The following is a 9,441-nucleotide window of genomic DNA, read 5'->3' on the forward strand; positions in this document are numbered from 1 at the left end:
CTATGGTGGAGGAGTATGACTCCATAGTTTGCAACAGTGTTTGGGATGTGGTTTCTAGACGAGAGAACAAGTCAGTTGTGAGTTTCCATTGGATTTACAAGGTAAAGCAAGCTGTTGATGGTAGTGTGGAGAAGCATAAGGCAAGATTTGTTGCTCGTTTCTATTTAGAGGTCAAGAGGATCATGTTTCTGTAGTATATTTTGAGAGAGGAGCACGATGCTGACATTTTGACAAAGGCATTGTCAAAGTGTAAATTTGAGTTCCATAGAGACAGGATCGGGGTGGCAGATAATCCCTTTCTTGTTGAGAGGGAGTGTTGAAATATGGCAATAGGAATATTCCAATTTAATTTTTCCTTGAATTAAAATCAAATTTAGTCTTAACAACTAGTTGGAAAAACTAATTAATTTATTTTAAATTAATTAGTTGGAGAAATTCAAGTTAGAAGTATTTTTGAAGTCATGCAAGAGTTATACCTTAAATTAAGGAGATAAGATTGAGTTATATTTGAGTTGTAATTAGTTAACTTAGTTTATTGACCTAAGTCCAGTTAAATTAGTTCCAAACTGTTTGAGGAACTAATAGTGAGTTAACAGTCAGTTGATACATTAATGCAATCAACTAGTGCTACTCCAGTTAATTGAAGATTCCCTCATCAGAAACTCATGCATATCTATTATCAGAAATAACCAGTTGAGATTAATGTTCAAGGACAATGTACTATCAGTTGCATGTGTTTTCTCATGGATAAAACTCATGCATGCAGTCAAGGATTTCATCCTTGAAGATTGCGTAGTTTTGGAGGATTGATCATCCACTTGGTAATAGACTTATCGTCCACAAGGAACATCACAAGGAAATAGGAGCTTGGAGTGTAGAGAGGAAGGTTAGAGAGAATCCAAGAGCTGTGAGCATCTCTGAGGATTGTACTAAGAGCTGGCTAGCTGTGCGAGCTAAGGATTTGTATAATTCCTATGTATTTCCACCATGTATGATAATACAATAGCATGAGGTTTTTAGCTGAGGCTTTCCCCAAAGTATTTTCATGTGTATTGTGCCATTGATTCTTCTTCTTCTCATTATATTGTTCAGCTCGATCTTTAAGCTTCCACAAATTGATAGTAGAAGTAGGTTATAGTATTTTTCTTTGATTTATATTGCATTATTTGGTTAACCTACTACCATATTTTCTACATAATCATACTTCTCTCCCTTGAAATAATTATTAAATAATTATTTAATAATTGTTTCTAACCCCTTTTGATTGTATCCCACAACAATAATTAAGTAAATCATTATTTATTTATTATTCCTTAACTATTTAAATTCTCTCACATGAGATAATAATTGAACATTATTTAATAATTATCTCGAACTCACTTTGACTATATCTCTTTAAAATAATGCTAAATCATTTTTTATTTATTAGTTACTTTAACAGTTTTTCTCCATTAACTCAATAAATCATAATTTTTTGAGTTAGTCCACTTAATAAATATATTTGACCATTTCAATATCCTTTTCCTCTCGTCCACCTAGGGTAGCTCAAGCGGCAATGGCCATGGAATGAAGTCTCACCAAACTAGTGATCTTGGTTTTGAATCTTTTGCCACTGCTCCCCCCATAGCGGGGTGAATAATGGACATGTAAAACTCGAAAATCAGAGAGTCCTACCAAGCTTACAAAAAAAAATATTATTTTCCTCTCTTAAACATAATAAAATATTCTTGACGGCTAGATCTTGATTTAGAATAATATTTTTTCTTTAGTTATTTAGATCTAGCTCTATCCTAGAACTTTCTTATAAATGGAGAAGCTTTTCTTCACTCTCTACAAATTACCATTTCACCATCGTCACTATTGTCCTAAATCATTTGAGATCCCATTTTAATTTGATCCATTCACTCTTCTTTTCGTCACGACAACCAGTGAGAGAGATACCAATTGTTGAAGCAAAGGGCATAAAATAACCCATCCCATACAGGGGGATGATCTAGACCCACATCAACATTCTTCTCCAATAGGTGTATTTGTCCTTTTAATACAATAAAATTTATTTCATATCCATTATGTAAGAGTTTGTGGGTTTATTATCCTTATTTCAATATATGATTTTTAATATTTGCAAATGATTTTGTATGATTTCCTCATATTTTATTTTGCAAACTTGAACATAGTACTGAAAATAAAGAATACCTGCAAATTTTATTCTTGTTTGCATTGCTTTTAGGGCTACTTGTGAACAATAGCTAATTTGGTACATGTTCTAGAAATATTCATACAAATAAGAAGTGCTACCTTCCATATATAAATTAGCTTGAGATGCTCATGCAAATTTGATAGAGGATATAATTTTCTAGAAAAGGTACAAAACTATAACAAAATGGAATGAGTGATAATTGGAAAATTATGTTAAAAATATAACTTGCAAAGAAGGCTAACTGGTACTCAAAGGAGAACTCTCACCTCAGTCAATAAAATAATTTGCAGACCAAAGGCCTCCCAAAATCGGGAGTTATGATTCATATTGGATTATTATGTTGCTTTTCATTCATCTCGAATCTTGCAAGGTGGAAAAATAAGACAAACTAGCTTATGGTAACAATTTTAGAAATGTGACTCGATTATAGAATTATAGTTTGAAACCTTCTTATTCTAGATTCAGGCCAAAATTCACATTTTCTTAGGGGTAAAACTTTTTTTTCTACAGTAGCACCTCTTGACACTATAATATTCATATATTCCTTTGAAACAATCAAATAAGCACATCAACTAGATTTTATATGAACAAGTTATGTCTCCTAGAAGTTGACTTATCATGATTGACCAATATAATTTAAGAGGATGTCAAGTAAGCCCACATTACTATGGAAATGGGGCTAGCTACGTGGGAATATGAAGGATAATTGAGAGGGATAGAGTTGTAAGACATGTTTAGGGTAGAATGGTAAAATTTAACCCCTAGTTAACTATTATGTTGTTTTATATTTGGTCCATGAGGAGGAAAGGTGGTTCCTTTCTATTGTCCTGCACTTTGCTCCATAATACAACAATGTAGTTGAGTGTGGATAGGGAGAGACAAAAAACAATGGGGTTTTTTGTAGCATCCCATACTGATCTTAGGCAACTTTGTAGAGAGTGTCCCATCCTTTGTATTTAAACTCTTTCATTCTATACAAAAGAGAGTACAAGAACCTCACCTTCTACTTTGGTTTCCTCCCAAAAAGGATTCCCATAGCATATCTTGCTATTTATTGTGGTTTTTAATTGTTGATATTTAACTATTATATATCTTTTACATTTATCTTTTGCATGCACAAGCAAAAAAGAAATTAATAAATCCAAAAAGGAAAGGAAGGTTAAAATTCACCATATATATTTTGAATTTTAGTTTATAATTATCAAATCTATTATAATGAACTATCTAGTGGAATATCAATAGCATTTACAAATCGAAACTAAGAAAACCATAGTCGATGTTCAGATGCATTAAGAAGTAGAATGCTAAACAATGCATCAAATAAGAAAGAGTCTAGTCAAAAGTAAGCAATCATCAACTAAACTTTATAGCAATAATATCAAATAAACAAATCAGAGTAGACCGACTTTGATTAAAAATTTAAAAGTAAGTCCCCAACTTAATCAACATAAAAGTGTTGCTAATGCCTCAAGAAATATTTTTCTCTCTGACTTTCATATCTCCCTACCTCTCCAACATCAATTTCCATCACTTGAAAGACAATCTAAATAGCTTTGTGCACCTCCCTTGATTTACATAACACCTTTTCGTGATAGTATATTGAGCTCGATCAAGATAGAATCAATTGTCTCTTTTTATTGAAAGAGAATCCCAATATCTTTTCCACCTCCCTAAACTTACCATAGCCCCTTCTCATCATAATATATGTAATTTTATCAAGACTATCACTCATTTTTCTTTTTTATCAAAAGGTTCCATCTGAAGGAAAAAAAAGGAAAAAATTAATGATGGATTTTTTTTTAATGTTTAGAAACCTAACAGATATTCCCTAGTATGCCAAAAAAAAAATTAAAAAAAAAATGAAATGTATGGATATATATTTTTTAAATTATTCAAAATTCTAATGATTCTATATAGGCTTCTAGAAAAATTTGTAAATGGCATTCTCATCCACTTTGGAAATACGCCTAGACATTATAGTGAGATACAATCTCAAGTCTGACGCTGATAATTTCACAACAAGCAAGCTTAAAAAAATGTGATAAAAGATTAACGAAAAGGAAAAACCAGGTTGACAGAAATAATTAATTAGTCCCCAATAATTAACTATCCTGATAGTATAAGAAAGATTCACATTTATGCGACAGAATGAAATCTATTTTCAATCCAAGTTACGCGCTAAATTTCCTTAGATTGATTGCGTTCTATATAAACTAGAAATCATTTCCTAATATATGCATACAAGGATCATAGAAGAAAAAAATAAAGGACAATTTTCTACATTCTAGAAAGATTTGATAACGGTATTAGATTCATAATTGATATCCATCTATAAAAAAACAACCACTTTGGTCCTTTCATCATGAGGAAAAATTTACAAAAAAAAAATCCCAATCCGGCCCATAAGTCTTATGCGAATTATTAAAAAAATTCTACCACTCTTTTAAAAAAAAACATCCAATGATTAACGAACATGACCAAACATTGTCGAAAACCTGACTTCGCAAAAGAGCACATGAACTAGTCATGGAACTTGTAATGCATTAGATGTAAGTGACATTACCGTTCATCTACTGAGAGAGAAATTTTAAAAGAGTTTGTTGGAGATGCAATGTTAAACTCTGAATAAAATAGACACTGAAATTGTGAAGGGTTTAATAAACTAAAACCCTAGCTGCACTCAAATAAGGGTTACAGACCCAAAATTTTCGTGAGGAAGAAAATACGGGAAATAAGTTAAGGAACCTCTATGCACGAGAAACCCTCAATATTGCAAAACCTTAAGTACGACAAGACCAAAGATAAATATGTGCCTACATTATTCACAACCAAAAGAAATGAAGTTAGAGTAAGAACCTCATAGTAAAACCATTTACCCGGTTGGCTACATAAAACAAAGAAATTTACCCGTGCGATATGGAACCTGCCATCTCCTGACTCTTTAAACAAATATGAAACTCTCTTAAATTTTTAGGAGAAAAAAATACCCAGAAAGAATTTACGGAATAGGGGAAGGGTTACTAGAACCACTTACGACTATCTATAATTTAGAAAACATTCCTCGTTGTGAGGCTATAAATAGATCCTAATCCCTTGCCTTTGAGGGACCCATGTTACAAGTCATTGCCACCTTTAGCCATCATCAAATGGTGAAAGAAAAATTAATCGGTGACTATGTGTAGCTAGTCATGAAAGTGAGGGTCAATAGTGTCTTATCATTTTCAGACACGTGGGTTGTGGAGGCTAGTTTTAATGCTGATAGCAATGGACCAAGTTGTTTGCAGGGAAATTTCAAATCTCTTGTCGTGAGGAGCGAGTGCGAAGAATGAGAGACAAAGCGTGAGCGTGGGTAGTGTAATTGCCATAATGGCGTGCCCTCGCCACCCAACATCAATTGCAAGCCCTAGATCAAATGGGAGTAGTCAACTCGACTGAACTTTTCCGGCGATTTTTTCCGGTGAAAATCCGGCAGTAATTTATTGTCCAAGTTTGATAGCTAATTTCTGCACAATGAAACCGTCCCAGGGGTTTCAGCTGAATCCGAATATGCAGTCCATTTTAACTGCAACAAATCATGATTTCATGTCAATTTCTTCCGCCGGATTCCGTCACCGGAATCTCAAAAAGTCGCATTACAACTCCGATCAAATGGCACCAGTGACTGACACCTCATCTTCTCAACTTGTCTAGGTTGTAGCGATATGACAATCTTGATGATAGTGTTGGGTTTTTGGAAGGCTCAGTGAACCCGTAATACAATAATCTTGTTTCTTAGAAAATCGTGTCATAAATCAAACCGAAACACATTTATTATGGAATGATTAATAAATTTAACACAGAGACATAACTCCCTTGCAAAATAAATATCCCAACAACAAGACGTTGCAGTGAAAGAACTTTAGTAAATTAATACAAACCATTCATAACATGAAAAAATGTGGACGTCGGTGGATTGGTTGATGTATAGTCGACTCATATGAGTCAAGAATTTCTTTAAGCATAATGTGGCCTGATACAAATGTGCAAATAAAAACCTTCGGTGTGCAAGAGAAATCCATCGTTTCTTAGACATCGTCATATCACTAGGACCAGAGATCTCAGAGAACTCTCGTACACTAACATAATGTCTTCGCTTTATGACGCATCACATTTAGATTTCTGTCCAACCTTACATGAATTTAGTTTCAAGATTCTTCGATGCGCCAGTCTCGAATTTAATTTCAAGATTTTTCGACATCATCCCTCGACCCATTGGAGTCGGGCATGCCGCAGAGCGATGATGCTACCAAAATTTTTTATAATATAAATAAAGTTCCACTTTGTAAATTTCAAAAATTTCCTTTGTACGACCCAAACCCTATTTCCGTCTGATCCATAAATGTCACCAACAGTGACATAATAAAACGAGTGTACAATAAAGGGGATGTCTTGAATCGTGGCTAGTGTATGATCACAAGTGAGCGAGCAAAGTAGTCCTTAATTATGCAATCATGTCAATTAATCATTTAAGTTTTAAAATGTGCAAATATATATATATATAAACAATGGGAAAATCTACCACAATTTGGTAGTCAAACCATGAGTGAGATAGCTATTATTGGCTATATCATTGTTATTCAAGGAAAATGTTATGAAACAACCTCACAAAAAGATAGAAAAGGTAGATCAACGCCTTAGAAATAAGCCTTTTTAAGGAGGCAACCTCCTTTACCTTACACAAATGACAAGACCTCCTTTCTATATATAGGAGTCTAAGGGGTCATAATATAATTAGAGCCGATATAAAAAGAATAATGTAACGACACAATAATAATAGTAGTTGCTTCTATGGGGCACAATAATAGCAATATGGGGACTACATGGGCACAACAATATAATAAGGGCATTGTACTAATAACAATAAGGGGTTACACTAGTAGTATAGGGACCTAACATGCCCCTCTCCTTCAAAATGTGTTGTCCTCAATACTTCAGTAGTTCTTGATGCTTCTGTATAAAATTCTTGTCCTCCCATGTGGAATCTTTAGTAGGTAAGTTCTTCCAATTGATGAGATATTCTGAAATTGATCGATTTCGTAGCTGTCAGGTTCTTGTTTCTATAATTGCTCCATGTTCCAATATGATTTTTCCTTGTCAAGTTCTGGCAATATTGTTTGAACTGGGATATTCTACAACTTTTGAATGAGGGGCCACATTTCTTCGTCCTTCCATTCATCCCTACTTCATTTATCCAATCTGGTTGGATAGTAGAAATAGCACAAAGCAATGCTTCCACATCCTCATCCTTTATTGAGAGTGCATCTCCAACAACATTTTTCTTCCCTTTTTTATAGATAATTTCAAAGTCATAACCCAACATATTTGTGATCCATTTTTTTTGTTCTTCTAAAGATAATCTTTGTTCTAAAAAGTATTTAAGACTATCATGATCCATTTTGACCTTGAAGTGTCTTCCCATTAGGTAAGGTTACCACTACTTAAGTGCATGTAGTATTGCCAACAATTCCTTCTCATAAATAGCTTACTTGAGATGTAGCCATAAAAATACCCAATCGCCTAAATCAAAACTTCTTTCACTGCGATGTTGATATGCCTATTATTTCATTCGATTCTGCACCAAAGCAACGTTATTCTTTAAAAAATGAAGAAATTGTTGTTGATGCTCAATGCGATCTTTCACTGCTTCAATCTTTTTCTTCTTGATATGTCCTTCTATCTTGAGAGTTTGAGGAGTGGTAATTTCTTCCAATGAATTACAAGATATGGTTGGATTCATTTCTTGATGCTCGATGTGATATTTCACTTCTTGAACATTTTTCTTCTTGATATGTCCTTCTATCTTGATAGTTTGAGGAGTGGTAATTCCGGCCAATGCATACAATATATGGTTAGATTCATTTCTTCTTTCTCTATGTGATCTTTCTCTTCTCGATATGTCCTTCTATCTCGAGAGTTTGAGGAGTGGTAATTCTTAACAATGCTTTACAAGATATGGTTCGATTCATTTCTTCTTTTTTTGGGGTTGGTTCCTAGTGTATGTCCTCTTCTTTTGGCATTTCTTGATCCTTTTCTTATTCCTCTTCACAATCAATGTAAAATAATTTCTTCTCAACACACATATGACCTTTATATATTTGTTATCACAATTGTAACAAAGCCCTTTTTCTCTTTTTTCTTCCAATTGTTGTGGTGTCGACCTTGTAGGTTATGGAAGGCTAGGAGAAACAACACTTCCATCTTTATAATTGTGACGAGTAGACATCCTTGTTGCCATAATTTTGCTTTCCACTCTTTTTTCCAACCTGAATGCCTTCTCCAATGAATCATGTTCCCAAGACGAAACTCATGTTGAATGTTATCCTTTAAAGTCCTTATGGAGACATCAATCCTCTGCTTATCTCGAATATCATTTTCCCTTATATTCAATTTTTGAATGTCCTCAATGTGCCCTGCCATTGACCCTTTCTGTTTGAGATTTATCAATTGGCTAAGGAAGGTTTTTCTCTTTGTATCCTCATAATGTGCTATAATTTCGTTTGTGAAAATTGACCACGTAACAAGTGGTTTACGAGAGAAAATCCCTTTATAGCATAAAAATTGATCTGGTTCTAAATATGAAGATGCAACACGTACCTTTCTAACAGTTGCACCTCATGTAGATATAAATATTGCTCCATCTGTATTATCCAATTGCCGGATCCTTGTCATCAAACTTCCTCATATCACCTTTTCTTGATTTTATGAGCTCGATCTTGAAACGACTGTAACTCTGTAATTTCAGATCTTATAGTTCTGAAATTGCGACCTGCAATAGCCCTCTGCATCCTCTTTTCAATGTCACCAGTCTGATTTAAATTGGATTCTCCAAGAAAGAGTTATGCACAATATCCGAAGATGACCTGATTATATACCTTTCCAGAAGAGGGAACCTGTATGGAGTGCCACGTGTCACTGTTTTGACCTTCGGATCTGAAAAATATAGATAGAAAACTATAGTCCGTCCTTCTTCTGTAATTTCTTATGAAATTTCAATCTGATGCTCACGGAGAAAGTTGTGACGATTTTCCCAAGGTCATCTTGTTTAAGATATAATTCTAGAGTCTAAAAAAACCGTAAATTCCTCAGATCATATATCTGAAAATATATCGAGATAAGATATGAAATTCAAACCCGAGGTTCAGACCTCTTTCTTCTCAAATGGGTTTTTTTTTTAGTGTCTGAAACTTTGTAGAGAAGAGGTT

This window comes from Pinus tabuliformis, chromosome 9 (genome assembly GCF_031772625.1).
Source record: "Pinus tabuliformis cultivar Carrire ecotype Pingquan chromosome 9, CPIR1, whole genome shotgun sequence".
In the NCBI taxonomy this organism is placed as follows: Eukaryota; Viridiplantae; Streptophyta; class Pinopsida; order Pinales; family Pinaceae; genus Pinus; species Pinus tabuliformis.